The following is a 21,544-nucleotide window of genomic DNA, read 5'->3' as shown; positions in this document are numbered from 1 at the left end:
ACAGCACAGAAACAGGCAATTCAGCCTAAATGATTAATGCTAGTGTTTACACTCCACAGAAGCTTTCTCCCACTCCTCTTCATCTAAGCCTATCAACTGAACCTATTTCTTTCTCACTTGTTTATCTAGCTTCCCCTTAAATACATCCATAATATTTACCTTACCTATTCCTTGTGTTTCACATTCTTACTGCTCTGATAAATAAGTTTCTCCTGACTTATTAAAAATCTACAGGTGAAAAAAATAGACTTCTTGACTCAATTTCAGGCCTGTAGAAGAAAAAATATTTATTTTAAAAATGTGTTTTCCCCAAATATTATGTTATATCAATAGTAATAGGTTTTATGTGTATAGCAATGCAAAAGTGACTGTATAACTTACTGCATTACAATCCCTAGTTCTGAGAGTCTCTCCACAGGGCCAGTTTGCAAGGAATATACAGTATAATTCCAGCATAATTAATGCCTGGTTCCAGGTTTGTAAAAATAGCTATGTTTTTCATTACATTCAGCCTTTTCTACTTGAATTGGTGACATACTTTTGAGGCAAAACAAAATGGAAACCCATTGGAATTAACAGCAGTTTTTTTCCCCCGGACATATTGCTATTCAATTGTTTTCACACCCCAAAAATCTGACCATTGATAAATATACTTGAGTCTGCACACATAAATATGTCTATCCCCCAATCTGGTTGGCCCTGTAAACCTAAGAGAGGGGTTAAAGGACAATGGTGCAATCAATCATGTCAGCGATGGAGGAGAATACATGGGAACATAGGACTTAGGAGCAGCCACTCAATAGGATCATGGCTGATTTGGTTGTGTCTCAACTCCACTTTGCCATCTGTCCTCATAACCCTTGACAAATGTTCATAGACAGAGAGAATGTCGATGATGATTTTGGTTTGGGCAGTTTTGGTGCATCAGAAACCTGATTAGAGAGATTCATAAAGGGATTAACTGGGGAATTCATTGTGGAATTACAAGCCTTTCTTTAACTGTTGAATCGCCAGCTAAGATTCATCATACAAAAGATGGCAATTAGAATGAGAGCCAACACTTCATGTGGAACCATGCCTCAACATGCTTTCAGGATAGGAATGAAAAGAAAGGTACTGTCTGGATAATAACTCGTGAATATGAGCAAACATATGAACATCACATAAATACAATTATATTAGAAAAACAAAGACCTACAATGGAACTACCCACCAATGCGCAATGCATAAATTTAATTGCTGAGTCCACACTGCGTAACAGGCCTCTGAATGTATAAGATATGAATTAGACAAGAAAATGATCAATTTTGAAAGATATGTGAGAAAAATTACTGTTTTATGTATTGGAGACTTTTGGCATTTATTTGAGACAAAGCAGAATATGAACAGTTTATTATGACCACTCATTCTAGAAGTTACTTTTTATTACATTTTTCTTCAAGAAAGGAGATGGATTAAATCAAGACACACATAAAGCAGTTTATGTGGGGGGGGGGGAAACAACCAAATTACCATCACATCATCATTTACATTCTGATTACATGTCTGGCTTGTTTAGTGAATCCAATCACTAAATAACAAGAGTTCCCTGGTGAGCAGCACAGAAATGCAAATCTTTCACTGGCATGCACGTATTAGATGTATATATACCATACATAATTAACATAGTGATGTATGTTGTAACCTTTAATTTCAGTCTACTGATGGTTTTGCAGCAAGCAACTCTGAAAAAAAGCAGTAGCAGAATATTTTTGTTGCATTATTGATCAGTCAGTTACAGCTCACCAAGTTATGTATGTCCAGTTAGGTGAGATAAAGGGCCACCTATATCAACATTACTCCGGCAATTGTCAGCATCTGCATTTTAGGAAAGGAAAAGAATGTGTCCACCCAACAAATCCATAGTATCAAATAGATCAGTGTCAATAAGATCCCCTTTTTGCCACAATTAAGGAGTTGCATGGGGTGAGGGGAGCTCATTTTGAAGCATGCAAATCAGTTACAAAAAAACAATTTTTTTAGTTTTAAAGTTTATAGTTGCAGCTGAAACATTCACTACAATTTATATTCAGAAATTAATTTATACGTTACTTTTGACCTCAGAGAATCCCAAATGTTGCAAAGCTAATCAATTACTTTTGAAGTGTGGTCACAGTTGTGAAGTAGGGAAACACAGCAGCCCATTTTTACACGTTCAATTTGAAACTTCTGTAGTTTCATATTGGCCAGCAAGGGAAAGGGCAGAGAGAAAGATTGACAAAGTATTTCAAGCATTCTATCAAAAAAGGATGCACTTGACAGACACATTGTAATTCTACAAAAATCAGAATTAAAGGAAGGAGTTATATAACGTTGAAGAGTTTTCTGGTAGTCATTACTTGAAGAAATTTTCTGTATGGGAGGAGAAATTATTCATTTCATTAATGTTCTGATGTTGTCATTTCAGAAGTTAATAATAGGGGCTACCGGATAAAAGAAATATGCGCATACATAGTCCCCTCCATTGATGGGTCCACTGTCTACCACAGACCAAGACGGTCCTAGGTTTGATCACCAGTCCAATGAGGTATCTGGTCTCAGCAGGTACATCGGTAGAATGAAACCAAACCATTTTGTATCATTATCCAGTGAGCCCTGTGGTCAATTAACCAATATTCATTGGTCATGAAGAGGTGCCATTTGAACAATGTATCAGGTCCATTAAATCCATCAAAGAGCACCACAGGGTCAACATCAATGGGGCAGTGAAAGAGGTCTACAAAAGCATCTTTAGGTACTTGAATTCCAAATACTCTTTCCCTTCATGTAAGGGTGCATCGAGCACCTTCCAAATGAACAACCAAAATTTTGTAGATGCAACATCAATAAACTATAAAGAAATAATTTACATATCATTTATGTAGCATCCTTCATAGCCTTGGGGCAGAATCATGCAATATCCTTTGCAGCATGCAATTTTCAACAAGGGTCACTGGGTAACAATCAGGAACAGGAGCTCTGGCTAATTTTCTCCCTGCATTGCAATGAGGCATTGAGGCTCTCACCGCTGCCTCAGCTTAATACAGATCTCAAATCAACCTGCTGTATACTGTTCAGTTTGACACACCCACCTAGTAATCCGTGGTGGAAGTCCATTGTTGCAAACAAAAGAGCAGCAAGTCATTTTCAACTACCCATGGCCAATAAATATTTAAATAAAAAAATAAAATGTTAAAGTATATTAAAAGTGACATGGTGGGAAAAAAGGAGTATAAATCACATTCTTTGAAATACCCCTGGGCTATCATGTCATCCTTGAACAGGCCGCAGAATCAAAATGGGATGGAGGCAAACAGTCAGGGAGTTAGGATTCAGCTAAAAGCAAAAAACTGCGGATGCTGGAAATCCAAAACAAAAAAAATAAAAATACCTGGAAAAACACAGCAGGTCTGACAGCACCGTATGACTCTTCAACAGTACTAAGGAAAAATAGAAGAGAGGTGAAATATAAGCTGGTTTAAGTGGGGGGGGGGGGGGGGTGGGACAGGTAGAGCTGGATAGAGGGCCAGGTGGAGGTAACCAAAAGATGTCATAGACATAAGGACAAAGAGGTGTTGACGGTGGTGATATTAGCTAAGAAATGTACTAATAGGTGACATTAAGGATAGAAAGCAGGACGAGCAAGGTACAGATAGCCCTAGTGGGGGTGGGGAAGGTGGGGGGAAGGGATCGAAGTAGGCTAAAAGGTAGAGATAAAACAATGAATGGAAATACATTTAAAAATAATGGAAATAGGTGGGAAAAGAAAAATCTATATAAATTATTGGAAAAAAGGGGGATCGGAAAGGGGATGGGGAAGGAGGAGAGAGTTCATGATCTAAAGTTGTTGAACTCAATGTTAAGTCCGGAAGGCTGTAAAGTGCCTAGTCAGAAGATGAGGTGCTGTTCCTCCAGTTTGCATTGAGCTTCACTGGAACATTGCAGCAGGCCAAGGATGGACATGTGGGCAGGGCGGTGTGTTGAAATGGCAAGCGACAGGGAGGTCTGGGTCATGCTATTTGTACCACAGCAATGCAAATGCCTCTGTGGCTGCAGCAAAGCATTTTTAAGAAAGCAATGGGCTAATTATTTTACCCTTAATAATGCGGGAAAATATTTGAAAAAGGACATATTGAACAGAAGGGTGGGATACTTTTTTCTATTATTAAAAATACATTTTCCAAAATATTTAATGCAGATATTTATGCATAAGTCAATTAAAAAGCCTAGCTCTGACTCCAAGCTCGCCCTCCCGCGCCTGATGCAGGCCTCGCGGTGCATCACGGGGTTGTAGTTTGTGACTGACTTCTCAAGGCTTTGAAACCCGGGGTCAATATTTGCAGGGAACTACAACCCCCCGGCAGGCTTAGCGACGGGCAGGTCGTGGAGTGGGGGGGGGTGGAAGAGAGGGAAACAACCGCTCGCACGAAAGAATCCGGCGGCACTTTGGGAGCGCGGCCTCTTTTCTATTGAATTTCCTTTCTTCGGCTCGAATGTAAGACGATCAACCGAGACATCAGTGGACGAAAAATATTCTTTTAAAAGCGGTTTTTTTCGCTGAAGGTAGTTCCGGTCCCCCCGCGTTGCCATGGCGCGGAGCGGTTGATCCGCCGTGGTCTTGGTGAAGCGGTGCTGGAGGGATTGACGCCATTTTGTTCATTTGTGGAACCCCCCCTATAAGGAGCAGAGTGCAGCCAATAGTTGGAGCCCGGTTCTGTACCAGGTCAGTGCGAGGAAGCAAAGGGGAATGGGCTGCTATGCAATGTCCTTGCTGACTTGTATTAGATTATCAATCGCAATTGTGTTTTTTCTTCCAAAAAAAGAAAAGCCATCTCCACTTAAGAGTATAACAAAAGAGGCAGTTTTTTTTTAAAAAAGTAAACATGAGTGGTAAGCCAGACCTCAATCTTATGTAGGTGAGAGTCAATTGGATTTTCCACCAGGAATATTGCATCCAGCAACTCCTTGATCTGTAGATTGATAAAATAAATAAGCGCGGGGTTAACAGAGCCAAGTCTCATTAGTTTGGGTGTATGAAGCAGCAAACTTGGGGTCAAAAAGTGCACAGTTGTCAAATGTTATGCCTCAAAAATTTGATTTTTCATCAATGTAGATTGTCCTCAATATGAGTTATGCTTTGACTCCAAATGTTGTTACGTTATACCCCAACTTGGCTCTGCTGGCCCCACACTTTTTTCATCAGTATCCAAGGGTGGCAAGTACCTGGCACTAGTTATTTCCTGGTGGAAGTCCAACGTGTCTCACTTTTGTAAGATTTAAGCTCAGGCCTGCCACTGATGGTACCACCCCCTTCCCTGCATCTTCCCCTCCTCCTGCCCAATTACTGGTGTTGGCAGTCTGGAAATGTTGCCCTGTTGCATGCAGTTTGACATCTTGGAAGCCTGCTTTTGTATCGCTGCTTACGTCTAATTGGAGATGCACTCTGTAGTGTGATTCCTGTCCTGTGCTGGATTTAGAGATAGCTAAATGTAGATGGGCATTGTGCCCAGCTCTGCAGCAAACATACGTGCTATTGGCTGAGTAAGAAATGGCAGCACTTTTGGCTGAACCATTGTTGCCTAGTATGTTAGCCAGATATGGCTAATTGCATTTTTTGATTACTAAATTAAAATTGAATAATGGATATTGTCAGTGGGCATGTGACCTCATAGCTTGTCTTCACATTGGAGTATGCGTGTGCACTTTAACCTCGTGTGTCTATTAGCAAAATGGTAAGAGGCAAAGCAGAATGTGCAAGTGTTTGATTGTTGTGAATACTTCCTTGGTTACTAAATGGTGGTGGATGTTAAGTAACATATGAAGTAGATTTACCTGTATTGTGTGAGTGTATGCCATGAAAACTAAAAGGTTATATGGTGGTGTGAAAAAAATGAAAGGTTTAGACAGGTTGACCCAGTAAATACTTTGTCATGTACAGAATTTAGGCACAGATAGTTGTTTTCAAAATTCAGGGTAACAAAGAAGATAGGAAATTCAACAGGATTTTTTTTGAACTAAAAGGTTGATTAGTTTGCGCAGAGGGAAGAAACCTCGCTGGGTTTTAAGAAGGAATGAGTGATTCTTGTCAACAAATGAGATCCAGGGTTCTTAGAAACTAGATGGAGCAGAGCTCTTCTGCTTGAAAATTGATGGTTCAATGGCATTGCCATTGCTGAATCCCCCACTGTCAACATCCTGGGGGTTACCATTGACCAGAAACTGCACTGGACAAGCTATATATATATATTGGCTATAAGAGCAAGTCAGAGGCTGGGCGAGTAACTTGCCTCCTGACTCCCCAAAGCCTATCCAGCATCTACAAGGCACAAGTTAGGAGTGTGACGGAATACTCTCCACTTCCCTGGAGGAATGCAGCTCCAACAACACTCAAGAAGCTTGATACTATCCAGGACAAAGCAGCCCACCTGATTGACACCCCTTTCACAAATATTCATTCCCTCCACCACCGACAAACAGTGGCAGCAGCGTGTACCATCTACAAGATGCACTGCAGAAACGCGCCAAGGCTCCTTGAGGCAGCACCTTTGAAACCCATGACCACTACCATGTAGAAGGACAAGGGCAGCAGATACAAAAATAAAAATACCTGGAAAATCTCAGCAGGTCTGGCAGCATCTGCGGAGAGGAACACAGTTAACGTTTCGAGTCCGTATGACTCTTCAACAGAAGGGCAGCAGATACATGGGAACACCACCACCTGGAAGTTCCCCTCAAAGCCCCGTCTTGGAAATATATCGCCGTTCCTTCACTGTCGCTGGGTCAAAATCCTGGAACGTCCTCCCTAACAGCACTGTGGGTGTACCTTCCCTACATGGACTGCAGCGGTTTAAGAAGGCAGCTCACCACCACCTTCTCAAAGGCAGTTAGGGATGGGCAATAAATGCTGGCCCAGCCAGTGACGGCCACATCCCATAAATGAATTTTAAAAATTGTAAAATTAGCTCCCATACCACTGTGAATTAAAAAATTACCTTGGAGTTGCTGTCAACTTAATTTTTAATGAGCCGGATGCTTTTAGAATAATTCATTGTTTTGAACTGCCATCAAAAGCTTTTGCTTTGATTATCTGAAGACTCTGCATAGGTGCATTGTGTGAGCCATACGGACTAAATTCAATCACTTTTCTGAGCTGGGTTAACCAATTCTGGTCATTGAGGGGAGTTGTGTGGGAAAGATGGAATGACATTGACAAACTGGACAGATCATGATTTTTCAATCAAAATTCCTGAGCAATGTAATTATTGGGTAAGCACATGATTTGGCTTTGGTGTGACACTTGCTTCATTTAATAGTGCTGGCAGCACTTGCTGCCAATGACAATGGGCGACTTGGCCAAGGGACTGGAAATCTGCTGGTGTTTATGACACTGGGCCCCCAACATAAGTTAATAGGCATGGGAGAAAAGGAAGAAAGCTAGAATTTTTTTCTGCCGGTGGTCGTGAGGCTTTGCAACTCTCTTCCTCCAAAAGGCAGTGGAAGCAGAGAGTCTTTGAATATTTTTAAAGGCAGAGCTGGATAGATTCTTGCTAAGCAAGGGGGTGAAAGTTTATCGGGCGTAGGTAGGAATGTGAGTTGAGATTACAATTAGATCAGCATCTTATTGAATGGCTGTTTATGTGTGTCAGAAATTTTTTTTATTTATATAGCACCTTTCACAACATCAGGACATCTCAAAGTGCTTTACTGACAATGAAGTACTTTTGAAGTGTGTCACTGTTGTAATGTAAGAGACCTGGCAGCCAATTTGTGCACATTAAGCTCTCACAAGTAGGAATGCGATGATGACCAGATAGTCTGTGTTTTTGTGTTAAAAGCAGAAAATTCTGGAAAAACTCAACAGGTCTGGCAGCATCTGTGGAGAGAAAAACTCCATTAACTCATGTTTCGAGTTCCAATATGACTCTTCTTTGAAGAGTATTTTCTGTTTTTATTTCAGATTTCCAACATCTGCTGTATTTTGTGTTTTTTGTGATGTTGAATGAGGGATAAATATCTGGGAGAACTCCCCTGTTAACCTTCGTAATAGTGCCATGGATCTTTTACATTCACCTTTAAGGCCTCGGCTTAACGACCCATCTAAAAGATGGCACCTTTGACCAATGCAGCACCCCCTCAGTATTGCACTGGAGTGTCAGCCTTGAATTTTGTGCTCAAATTTCTAGAATTGGTCTTGAACCCACAATCTTAATACTCAGTGGCTAGAGAGCTGCTAGAGAACTGATCCACAGTGTCAGTTACATCTTTGCAAATAATAGCTTGTATTTGTGTTACCGGTGTGATAAAGTCTGTATCTTCCTTATAGGGCAACAAGAAAAATATGTGTCCCTTCCCCTTGTTTAGATAATAATTTAGAGAATTCCTGAGACTGCAGATTACATTGCTGAGAACAAAAGAGGAAAGAATAAAGCTGGAGTGACAGATCAAGACTGCATTGGTTTCTGGATCTTACTGCATAATATGTTGCTTCACTGACATTTCCACTGCATCACAGTAAAACCACAGATTTCATTGTCTGAGTATACTATTATGGTTTAAAATTTTTCTTCATTGCTCTTTACAATTGCTGAGAACTTGAATTTTGCACCCCATTGAAATTGCAGTGCTGCTTTTACATGCTGCATTGTAACATAAAATTAGACTGTCCAAAGTGCTTCCAGAAGGCAAGATCAACACCTATCCTGTTGCTTTAATTTCCTGCATCTCAGAGTAAAACCCTGGCAATAATAGAAGTTGCCACTGCCGCCGCTTCTGCCGTTTTATTTTGTCCGAAATTGAAATTCTCTAGGGGACAGTGTTCTGAACTTGCGGGGTTCTTTTGGATGCATTACTACAGAATTGCAGGAACGCATGCCATGCGTGACCTCGGAGGTCTTGCTACCCATAGCATGAGGTCTCAAAGCAATGAGTGCACAAGAAAGAAGGTAGGGTTTTCACAGCAAATAAAATGAAGCAAATGCGAGGTGAGAAAAAACTTTTTCACACAGCGAGTAGTTAGGGTTTGGAATGCACTGCCTGGCAGTGTGGTGGAGGCAGGTTTGATTGAGGCATTCAAGAGGGCATTGGATGATTATTTAAACAAACAATGTGCAGGGTTACGGGGAAAAGGCAGGAGATTGGCACTAAGTTAAAATGTTCAGAGAGTTGACGCAGATGAGAAGGGCCGAATGGCCTCCTTCTGCACAGTAACAATTCTGTGATTCTGTAATTTCAAAATGTGTTCAAATCTGATGCAACTTACCCAATTAATTTGCAGATTCAACCGTCTATTGATTGTTACGTACAGTTGGTTGCACATTGAGGTTCCATTAAAAAAAACATCCAGTATTTTGGCTGCCTGCCAGTTCATTGTCTTGTTGAATGAACAGCAGCTCTGTCAGATCACATTTATGAATAATGAGTGTGAGTTGCCCAGCTAACAAAGTAGAGACCAACACCACATTCCATTTTATTTGAAGGGTAGTATTGAATGAAGTCTTCTTTCAAAAACTATTTGTGGTCCTTTGAACCTTCTTGTACCCCTTTCACTGAATCTTGAATGGCCAAGGATACAGTTCCAAAGCTAGACAGTGTGGGATCCCCAGTGGCTCAGCCAGTGAAAACAGTAAATAGCTGAGCATGCAAATCAGGAAGATCCTAGGATTAACCCCCTGTCTGTGCTGAATTAGTTGATCACAGCTGCAAAAGCTGTAGGTGTGCAACAATTGGTCACAGCACATCTATCTAGAAGGTCACGTCTTTGGTCACTAACCAGTGACATTTGCTGGAAATTCACTTGTGGACCTTAGGTAAGAACTAGATGATGCCCTCTGGTCGGCTAACCCACAAACACCTATCTTGACTTACAAGTGAAAAATAGGTACGCTTAAATATGAGAAGTGCCTTTACTGCTGTGTCAGCTTGAGCCAGCTACTTTGACATACCCCAATGCTGCTGTGGCTGTGATGAGGGAACAGATCATGGACTGTCATCCTTGGGAGGTGCCCTTATCTAATAGATGATCAGAAACTTCAAAAGTTTTCAATATAAGTTTTCTAATTTAATTATTTGCTCATCAGCTCCTTTGACACCACTGCGCTAACTCACCGCCTTTTAGCTTGACTTTTGTGATATTTTCTGTCCGTCCTATTTCCTCCAGCAGCCTGTTTGAAGTGAGGATCTCGAACAGTACCTATTCCTGTCTCTTTCTGAAATTGGTGTTTCTTCTCATGTGTAGGAACAGAAGTATATGCAGCACCCTGTTCGCCCATATCAAACTTGAAGTAAAGGCATTGAAAAGAACAGCAAATAAGAAGTGGGGCATTTGGAGCATCTGATGTGTGGGGTGGGGGGCAAAGTTTTGTGTGAACTTTAAAGTTAAAGGCTGAGTTGTCCAGAGCAATGACAAAAGTGGAAGATCTGCAGCCTTAGATTTAATGAAAAAGCAAGTGGAGGAAAATAAAAAGACTCATGTTGAAAGAAACAAAATAGTCACTCATGAGCTAAAAGAAAACCTCAGTGTGACCAGAAATATTCCAGAGATAGATTTGGAAACTTCTCTGCATTTTTTCCGCAAAGTTTATTATCACTAAGTGATTGTCCGATATAGTGGAGGAATTGTAAAATGCCCAGAAAACGATTACCATGTAAGATTGTTCAGGTACAGCTTTACGCTTTATTCCAACGAGCTGCTAATTACTATTGGACAGTTCAGCCAGCACAGTTTCACCATAGCCACGCTGAGTATGATTTTCTGATGAACAATTTTACCAGACTGTAGATGGTGCACATTTGAGTCTGCGCTGTTTTTAAAAGTAAAACCGAAAAACCCTTTGAGCACTAAAGTCAAAAATTTAAATGGATTACAGAATAATGGATAGCTGGTTATGGCTACAAAGCAGAATCTTGGACAAAGTGTCTGACATATTAAACTGACATGAACCATAAAATAAGACTGCAAGTCCATCAATTTTCTTTGTTTATCTCTGATGGGGCTCACTGTTTAATGGTTGCCAGCAATGATCCAGTACCTCATCCATTCTTCATGTGAGAACTTAGAAGGCAAATGTCAGCAAGCTATTTAATCGTGAGGGTAACACAGCCAAGAAGATTGTCATGTTTTCACCTTTTATCCACCCACAGGCACACTCTGCAGTTTTGTACTATTACAGAAAGGAACAAGTAGCGGTTGTGTGAGTGTTGGCTCGGTAGCAGTAGTGTTGCCACAGCCAGAAAGTTGTGGGTTCAAACCCCACTCCAGGACTTGAGTATATAATCTAGGCTGACACTTCACTGCAGTATCGGTAGAATACAGACTTTTTGTCTTTTGGATCAGGCTTTAAAATGAGGACCCATTGCCCTGGCAGGTGGGCATAAACCTCCCACAGTCAGTTTAACATCAGTTGTGGGGACATTACTGGAATCTGTCATCGGGAGCAGAATAAATGAGCACTTGGTATGAGCTGATCAGACAGAATGGATTTGTGAAGGAAAGGTCATACCTGACAAATCTATTTGAATATTTGAGACGGTCAATGGGAGACAGGGTGTGGGGTTCTGCTTTTGATATTGTCTAGGCGGACTTCCAAAAAAAGTATTTGATATGGTTCCGTACAAGAGGTTATCCCTCAAAGAATACCACCAAAACAGAACACTTGGTCATTCATCTCATTGCTGATTATGGCACCTTACTGTATGTATTTTAGCCGTGGCATTTGGCTAAACAACAGTGACTACACTTCAGAAGTAATTCATTGACAGCAAGTACTTTGGGATATGAAAGGCACTGTATAAACATAAACTTGTTTCTCTACTCTCTCCATTTCCCTATTAAAATGGCACAGAGGTCAATTGTATCCTTTCCCCCTTCTGCCTGAAATCTAGGAAATTGGCCCAGAGGGGGATGAAAACAAGGAAAGAGGAGGCAGCGAGTCACTCTGGCACCTGTTTATTCCTGATTCTTTTTTTAAAGAAGTGTATCAAACATAATTTATAAATAATATTTGTAACTAAATGTTTTCTGGTCACCAGAGTTGGAATAATTCTATCCTAACCTACTAACTCTGCTTTTTCTACACGGTGCCTGATTATAGTTTCTGGTGACTTCAAGTAACACTGAGAAGCCAATTCAATTCCATTAGTTTCCTGTTGGGTGGGTTAGATAAAAATCACCGCTCTAATACTAAACCCCAGTCTTTAGAATGCTCACGCTGGGCTATGATTCGCTTAAAATATGTAAGTGCAAGTTCCTCAAAAATACCATTATTCAGTAAACTAATAGTACAATAAATGATTAATATTTCATCAGATCTCAGTACTCCTGAAGGAGAAATAGTTCTTGTTCTGCTTTGCTAATGTGCTGTGTGATTGATGGGCAGCCTTATTCTTGAATACTGTTCAATGTGAATTGAAAGTGTAATTAGGCTACTCTGCCAGAAAGTAGCAAAAAGCTTCAGTTTACTCGTTCTTTTTTAACCAATTTTCTATGGCCTTCCTCTCACAAAGCTGCTGAACCATAGGACATCAGTCTCCCTTTGGCATCTAATCCAAGATTCTGATCACTCTCCACTAATGCCTACTTGAAGTGCAGGATTTTGGCATCAAGTAAGGGCAGGGTTTGGCTTGGCTCGGGTATCCATTGCAGACAAATAGCCCACTGGTGCTCATTGTCTTGGATCATCCATGAATAGTGGCTGCTTTCATCACTTAAGAGTAACGTTATGTTAAATAATTATAGAATAAACTTGTCAGTGTACTACAGCTTTTGCTACTTCCAGGTGGATAACTTAAAAAAGAATCTAATATTGGATCTGTTAAAATATGGCAATTTTAAACTGAAAACCTTCCATCCTCCCTCCCTTGACTCACTCACTGTTCACTCTATGAAGATCCATGACCTGCAGTGATCTGGTGACCTCACCTAGTATGCAGCTGTAATTGACTTCTGCATCTCTGAGTCAAGCCTGAGGGAGAACCCCATTTGTCCCTGTACTTCTGGCTAATCAATATGGTCATTGCTAGGAAGCCCCCCCTGTACATATGTCAATTAGACAAGATCAAGCTTGGTTATAATCTTCAGAATGATCGCCCTAACCGGAGTTGGTGTATTTGGTGACCGTTTTGGTGCCTTTGAAGATGGCGTGTTTGGCTAGTTCCCCTCTCAACATGAGGCGGGCGGCGCCTGGATCTCCCTGGCCGAGATGGTATGGCGCTTGTTAAGTGAGGTGCAAAGCCTCAGAGGCAATGCGCTCGAAAATATGGACAGCAAAGGAATTCATAACACTCATGACACACACAATTCATTCACTGCCTTGGACGAAATCCTGGTGGAAGGGTGGACCTGGGTCAGCACCCTGTACACGTAAGTAGAATTCCTCTGCTTCTTGGGTGGCTTCTTGGTGACTATAGTGAGTGACAGCATTAATGCCTTGCACTGTCCTTAGCCACAGCCGCCACCTCAGGCATTCCACTCGATTTGGATCAACTCAAGTCAGCTCATCAAGCTTGGTTATGATGAAGCTTCACAGTTGCTTAGACATTCAGCATGAAAGACTGATCACTTGGGTGAGATAATGGGAGTGGCTGGCACAATATGGAGCAGTATCCAAGGAAGAGTCATGACTGAGAGAGTAAAAGTATACTAAGCTGTATTTGCTGCTCACAATGCAGTCTCCTGTACACTGGGGAGACCAAACACAGACTGGGTGACTCTTTTCTCTGTTCAGTTCACAAGCATGATCCTGAGTTTCCGGTGCTCTGCCATTTTAATGTTCCATCTTGTTCTCACGCTGACATTTCTATCCTCGACTTAGCGCAGTGCTCCAGGGAAGGTCAATGTAAGCTCAAGGAACAGTACCTCATCTTTACACTAGGCACTTAACAGCTTTCTGGAATCAGCATTGAGTTCAACAATTTCAAACTGTAATGTCTGCTTCTCATTTTGTTTCCTTTTCTTTGCATGTGTCAGTCTTGATCTTGTTTTTCTCGGTTTTGCTTTCGGTTGGCAGCTGTCCATCATTGTGCCACTCATACCCCCTCTGGATCCATCTTCTGTTTCTTTACTTGACCATTACTATTCCCTTTGGCTCTGCCTGCCCCAGCAACTCTTGTCATTTAATGTCCACTGTTCTATGACAGACCTTCCCTTTTGTTCTCTTTCCATCTCAAGCGTCTACCTCCTTCCCAAAATGCACAAGCAGGACTGTGTTATTAGATCTATTATTTCAGCCTGCCCCTGCCTCACTGAATTTATTTCGCCCTATCTTGACTCTTTTTTTCTCCCCTTGTCCTTTCTCTGCCCACCTCCATCCATGAGTCTTCTGATGCCCTACATCATTTTAACAGATTCCAGTACGTTAACTATGTTTTTCTCTCCACAGATGCTGCCTGTCCAGTCCTGCTGAGCATTTCCAGCATTTTCTGTTTCTATTTTGCATTTCTGACTTTTCCCAGCTCTGATGAAAGGTCACGACCTGGAACCTTATCGCTGTTCTCTTTTCACAAATGCTGCCAGATCTGATGAGTGTTACAGCATTGACCAGTTGGGCTGAATGGCCTATTTCTGTGATGTAAATTCTATGTATTCCCCTCCCATACATGAAAATCAATCCCAATATCACAGCAGCTGAAATTGTGTGGTCCGTTAAAACATTTTAGTTCAAATTGTGGATGCTGTAGCTTGCTATTTGTTGCTTTCTGCTGTGTTATTTCCTGTCAGCAAATTGAAGAAATATTTGCAACTTAAGTGGAGTAACACCAATCCTTGAGGGCATCTGTGTGTGTTTATATAAATGACACACCAGGATATACACTTCAGGGTCATTATGTACCTCGGGGGAGTTGGAGAGTGAGAATTCATTCAAGCTTTGCTCTCCCTGCTTCAGGCCCTCTTTTGGGTGACCACTTCACACTGTAATTTGTATGATATCCCATCTATGTTGATTATTTGAGGACTGTAAACTTCTCTAAATTATATTATGTCCTGATTTTTGCTGTAGGTGCTATTTCGTACAGACTGATGGCTCACCTGTAAGAATCTTAGCGCCCCCACCCTCCCCCACAAATGGGAGTTTCACATATTTCACATGTTGGCCTGTCGCATTAAAATCAATATTGTTAATTTGGGGTGATAATGTATTTAATGAGTGTCATGTATCAAGTACCTCATTTTCTGTTAATCTGTCACCTATCTAATTATTGTGGGTGTTGATAATCACAGCAGGCATTGAGCAGATGGTCTGGGTCTGATGTTTGTGGTATGTTGTAACAACATGGCATCTCTACGTCTAGCATGTCTGTAACTAGACCATCTTCGAGTCACTCTAGTGCTCAGAGCTCAAAAGTCAGGGGTTCCCAAAATCCATCCTTGTTTCGCTCTGACTCCTCCCTTTCCCACTGCTCCCTCTCAGCTTGATGTGTGTGAAGTACACGATATGAATTCCCACCACAGACAACCTGTTCACTGCCACTACAAGTCCTTTGGTAAATATTTAACAGCCATAAGTAGCACTACAGTGCATTCCAGTGACGTGAGGCAGCAGAATCAGCTCATTCTTTACTGCTGCTGTATTGAAACTACTTGTGTTGCAAAATCTTTTGTCCCATTCGGTCTCCTTGTGCCATTCCCATTGTGCCAATGTGTTTTTGACCAGTTTTAGGACTAGCTATTGAAGCATTTCAACCTTATAGCCACAGTTATCGAGAACATAACATTCTGGTTACAAGCTACTGGTCCCTTTTACAAACCCTTTTGATTGTGAACCAAAAGGAGAATAATTGACTTATCAGAGGGAGTTTTGAAGCAAAATAAATTCAAATAACTTTGGATCATGAGATGTGATTAATGTTTCCAGATGTTTATTTTTAAGTGTTGGCATTACTGCCTTGAATTGATTTTTATTTTGCAGTTTCCTTTTTCTTGCCTTCTGTTGAAGGTGCTGCTGGCCAGCGTTTAAGTGTCCAATTTTTGTCTGGGCCTGACTGTGAACGTGGGACAGTTATTTGACTGCTGGGAGGATCACACTGATCGAGTTGTCACATATATGCACATCAGCAGAATCACCCTGAGCAGGAGCAGGAATCCTGTTTTTTTTCCTTATTATTATCTGAGATGTACAGATCAATTGTAGACCCCTCGCCCCCACTCCACAACCTCTTTATTTTCACCCTAACTTGAGTCGACACCAAAGTTGGAACATTCCTTCTCATGTTTTCTTCCCTGTTCCTTGAAGGTAGTCATAATGTTTGTCTGGGCAACAGCATCCTCACTTTTCACATATGAAAATGAATGTCAAAGTGGGAAGCATCTCAGCTGATTCCGATCTTGGCCTAGCCTTTTTTTCTAATTCTTGATGTTAAGTGTTGGTTTACAATTGGCTTTTACCCAAGAAAGGCTAGAAAGATACCACTGCCATCTTACAGCATAGTAAATAAATCCCAGCTCAGTGCACTCTCTAGGTATTTTTTATTTTGACTGTAGTTTAATTTTCCTTCTGGAACCTGAAGAGCGTCTATTGCTCTCTCTGGCACTGTGCGCGCAAAATGAACCTAACAGGTTCGGGTAATGGAGACCTCAGCTAGCAAAATGCCTGTATCTTGAGGAAATGCGAAAGTCTTCTGTAGTGGGCAGTGCAAGCAATTTGAGATTGCCAAAGGTTATTTTTATTGAGGTTCTGCAGTCACTATTTAATATTTCTTGCTTTGCAATTCGTGTAGTAATTTGTAATAAGCTGAGCTACCTTTTCATATCCCCTGATAAGCGACTAACAGAATTGGTTGCTGTGGTTTACTACCATAGCTGTAAAATTGGAATTACTAGTCATTTAGATAGTAATGGCTACCAATTCCCTGCTGACAACCATTTAACTCATACAAGTCATGTGTATAGATTTGATATTGGGAAAGAGCGAACGATTTAAACTGCCTGCCTCCAATTTTTATTTTTTTTAATGGCACAGCCATGAAAGCAGGCCATTCAGTATTTGCTAATAAATCAACTCTGAAAGAACAAATTCCACAGAAAATTGGATGGAAAGAATTAAGTGTGGTGCCAGATAAACAATAGTTTAAGACAGACATACCCAACTGATAGAGTCAGCATTGGACTCCTTTACTAAATATGGCTATTTAGCTCCATCTCATGCCAAGGTACTCTTGTGATTGGCTGGCTCTTGGCTTCTACTACTGAGAAATATTTTACTATTCCTTTGGCGAGATTCTTCTTTTAACCCCATTTAATTGAGCTGGCACTTACGAAACCTCATTACAGTCATTCAAATTCCAGGTTCTGTGATAGTTTCTGCTCTGGCAGCACACAGTGAAGTCTGTAACAGTGTGGATAAATCCTGAATAAAATGTGGTATCTTCACTTGCCTCTACCTTGCTTTTTTAAATCCCTTTTCTCTCCCTCTCTCCTGAGGGTGATGGCTCCATGTAGAGATCTGCTTTCATAGGTTCACCATGTGATTCTATTCAGTGAGCTAAGACCGTGCGTTGCAAAGGGACCTGATGTTTGTTCACCTGGCATCTGCTTTGCAATCAGGTGCAGCAACTGTCCACTTACCTTAGGGGCAGTGAGGCTAATCCTTCTCTCCTTTTTTTGAACTTGGCTGGCATCAGCATGGTTTGTTTATAAATACCATCTCATTCAAGGGCCCTTTTTGTCAGCAGATTGGGAGAGCAAGTTGCCAGCCAGCCATCCTGGGAATATTACAGAAGCTGACTTTTAACAAGTAGTTTGTATCTCATGTTTTGAATGTTAATATTCAATGTAACCAAAGCCATATTCTCCTCCCTTTAAATCCTGATGACATTACTAAACAATTCCCTAGAATTATCCCGCCACTAGGTACAACCTTGAACCAAAAGGCACAAACATTTGTGTGTTTTTTTGTGAATGAGAGGAACGTGTTCTATATATAATCTGGCATTAATGTTAGCTCCCCCTTCACAACGGGAATGGTTTAAATGTCGAAACTCGCTTAACAGTTTACTTAGCTGCGCAGAATGCAGTTTGCATAACTTGAGTCTTTTATTTCGCTTTATCCTGTTGTAAACCCTTTCCAGCATTTCCTCGTCGGCCTTGGACTGAGTGTTTGCTTTGGTGATGTTGGTCAGCCAGATGTTGATTCTGTATGGGAACTGAATTAAGAGCTCAGCATGGGAATGGGAAAATATTCTTTCTGCTCTTCAAATTATTTATTCCATAGAAGAAATATCAGGAAAAGCATCAAAGACAAAAACCTCTCACCTGCCCCTTCCATGTCTAAATTCTATCAGTAATTAGCTGTAACAAACTTGTCTCATTTAATGCATAGTTTAATGTACTGTTTCCCAGTCACTGGAATCAAAATCATCTATTTACAAAGTTCAAATACTTTGACCTCCTCACTGTTCCAAATCTCAGCAGTACAGCATTCCCCTGGGCTTTGCGTTTGGATCTCAGTTTATTATTTCTGGAGGCCCAGAACAGGACAACATTTCTGCAAATATCAGTCTTGGGAAACAGACATTCTGTCCTTTTTCTCCCCACTTCTTCATTTCTATTAAACGTAATCCGATCATGTACTGAGCATTAAATACAGCGTAAAGCTCTTTGCGCTGTTCCCATCATGTATCTCACCCCCAATCTGATTATTCCATTTGCAACACCGCTCTGAATGACAGCATCCCCATTCATACTAGTTATGGAACATACATAAGAAATAGGAACAGGAGTAGACTAATTGGACCCTCGAGCCTGTTATTCAATAACATCTGACCTTGGCCAACTCCACATTCCCCCCCTGTTCCCCACAGCCCTTGGCTCCCCTACAGTTCAAGAATCTGTCTATCTCAGCCTTGAATATGTTCAATGATCCAGTCCCCACTGCTCTCTGGGGTAGAGAATTCCAAAGATTCATGACCCACTGAGAGAAGCAATTCTCATCTCCATCTTAAATGGGTGACCTCTTATTCTGAAACTATACTCCCTAGTTCTAGATTTCCCCCAGGAGGGGAAACATCCTCTCAGCATCTACCCTGTCAAGCCCCCTCAGAATCTTATATGTTTCAATAAGATCACCTCTCATTCTTTTAAACTTCAATGAGTATAGGCCCAACCTGCTCAACCTTTCCTCATAAGGTAAGCCCTTCATCCCAGGAACCAACCAAATGAACCTTCGATGAACTGTCTTCAGTGCAATTATATATCTCGTTAAATAAGGAAACCAGTAGTTATAGGTGGTAATGCAGCATTGGCTAACCTGCATTAGGGAGCGTTCAATAAGATCATGCCCTTTTTTGCAGGAGTTGCAGAGAAAACCTTCAATCTGGAATGAATTTGAACCCAGGCCACAAAGTTCCTGATTCACTTTGTAAATAGTTGATCTGACCTAAGTGACAAAGTACAGTACTGGCCTTGATTTGTTGATAACAACATTGCAATAAAGCTTCCACTATCCAAAGATCAGCTGTATTGTGGTACAGTTCAACTATGTTCCTTTCCAGTAAATTTGAGAACATGACAGAAAGGTTACCCTTGGTGCTATTCAAGTATTTATCTGGAATCTTAATTGTTTCCAGTAGTTTGTTCCAAACCCAACATAACCACTCCAAAACAATACTATGCATCACTCCCCAAATGTTCTGCCCTTATACCAGTCCATGGACTGGCACATGAAGGTGCAGGAGTGAACCTGAGTTGACTTGCTCTTCTCATTTTGGCGGGTGCACCGGGCAGTTGGAATTTGTGACAGAAGTTGTGGTCTTTTGTCAATTGATAGCTACAGGAAATGCTATAATTATAAGAGAATGAAAAGTAGGTAGAGGATGTTGTAGGCTCCAAATTGAGGTTACTGATGAACTAAAGAAGAGTGAAGATCGAGTGGTTCATGTGGTCATTATGGCCTCTGACAGATCCTCTTTTAGGTTTCAGGTTTCAGTTTTCTCTCTGTTTCTGCCCCCACATCCCCTGAAGGTTGTGACTTATACCTCGGTAAATTCCATAGGTGTCGGTAGCCCTGCAATGTTTCCTTAAGTAACCATTCATCTTTTATTAGCCTCGACAGTGAGTATTAGCAGGCTATTAAACTGTGATGGGTATCAGAGTTGCGAACCTGCTCACCTGACATCCAAAGGTGTACATGATCAAGCAAGGTTCCTGGGGTAGTGATCGGAACCTAGCCGCATTTTTTGGTTGTTTTCCGCTTTACTCGCCTTCAGATTCAGGAACATTGAAACTTTTTGTAGTCACAGCCCCTTTTCCTGAAGTTCTAATTCAGATCTTTTAACTCAGCACCAATCAGGATTGAATCAAGGGCCTTCATAATCTGTACTGCTCACTTGAAACACTTATCATTGGAGGAATGTGAGTAATCTCTTCTTTCTTATTTTTCTTTGTAACCGTGAATTCAGCCCCACAGATAATCTAGGCCTAATCCTGTCAATTCCTGAGGTCTGTTCTTGCAAACCTCTAGCATTAGTCACTGGATAGTAACCAGAAGTGAGATTTTCACCTTGGTTTATATTGCTCTCCCCAGCACAGCAGGTTAAGAGCAATTGTAACACCTTAGCTGCCACCATTACTGAAATCAGCATAAAGTCGGGAAGAAGTGTGAGGCATCCCTGGCCTCCACAGCTTAAGGCCTTCACTGGAGCTGATTTTCATGGCCGCAGCTGGGCATGCAAGAGGTAGTAGCACTGAAAAAAAAAACTTACCGTCCCATTTCTGCTGTTGATGTCCCTGCCACCGTTTCTAGCCAGTGTGGGCAGCCAGAGAGCCCGATGCTCGTCTCAGACGAGTACCTCATTACGGCATGCAAATGAGTCACAGCATGAGCCAAATTTCAGGTAACATTTGGAACACGTGCTGAACACCCTTATAGAAAAAGCTGCGAGGTGCTCACAGAAACTACAGCATTCATTTTTTTACTGATGATCTTTGTATGTGAATGCTCCTCCTGGCCCCACAAAAATCATCCCATCTTCTCTCATTTCCCCAGTTCCACACTCCTGTGATTTCTCACCCCTCCCTCGCTCCCCAAAAACCTCTCAACTTCCATTTTAGCTGAATGAAGGACTCCGCCATTCTCCCCTGATTGGCGAGTTGTTTGTCAGCACTGGTTCAGTATGTGCAGCTCACCCTTACAAGGCCAGGCTATTAAAATGGCTTAGCTTTTCCACTGCAGGACATGGGCTGCCACTGCAATCGGAGCACCCGTTGTTAGCTGAGTCACAAGGTTCCGGCTTCAAGTCCCACTCCAGGACTTAAGCAGAAGAGTCAAGGCTGACACTCCAGTGTAGTAACATCTCTCGGATGAGATGTTAAACTGAGGCCCCATCACCCTCCTTGGGCGGATGTAAAGGATTTCTCTTTCGAAAAAGCACAGGGGAGTTATTCCAGCATCTTGGCCAGTATTTATCCCTCAGTCAATATCACAAAAAAAGCAGATTATCTGGTCATTATCACATTACTGTTTGTGGGAGTCTGCTGGGTGCAAATTGGCTGCCGCATTTCCAACAGTACAACAGTCACTATACTTCAAAAGTACTT

The 21,544-nt window shown here is 41.4% G+C and overlaps 1 protein-coding gene across 8 annotated transcripts in view; it reads left to right on the top strand.

The window, feature by feature from the left end:
• Nucleotides 1–4,408: 4,408 nt before the first annotated feature.
• The window catches only part of hmg20a (high mobility group 20A), a 43,373-nt gene continuing 26,237 nt past the window's right edge, over nt 4,409–21,544 (top strand). For 4 of the 8 annotated variants that reach the window (XM_078532378.1, XM_078532373.1, XM_078532377.1 and 1 more), the window contains exon 1: nt 4,409–4,741. The gene's annotated coding sequence lies outside the window, so the exon portion shown is untranslated. The remainder of the gene's footprint in view (nt 4,742–21,544) is intronic. The other 4 variants (XM_078532374.1, XM_078532372.1, XM_078532375.1 and 1 more) reach the window with 1 other exon arrangement.

This window comes from Cetorhinus maximus, chromosome 30 (genome assembly GCF_964194155.1).
Source record: "Cetorhinus maximus chromosome 30, sCetMax3.hap1.1, whole genome shotgun sequence".
Lineage (NCBI taxonomy): Eukaryota > Metazoa > Chordata > Chondrichthyes > Lamniformes > Cetorhinidae > Cetorhinus > Cetorhinus maximus.
Note: the sequence above shows the minus strand (reverse complement) of the source record. Positions and strands in the feature narration are given on the sequence as shown.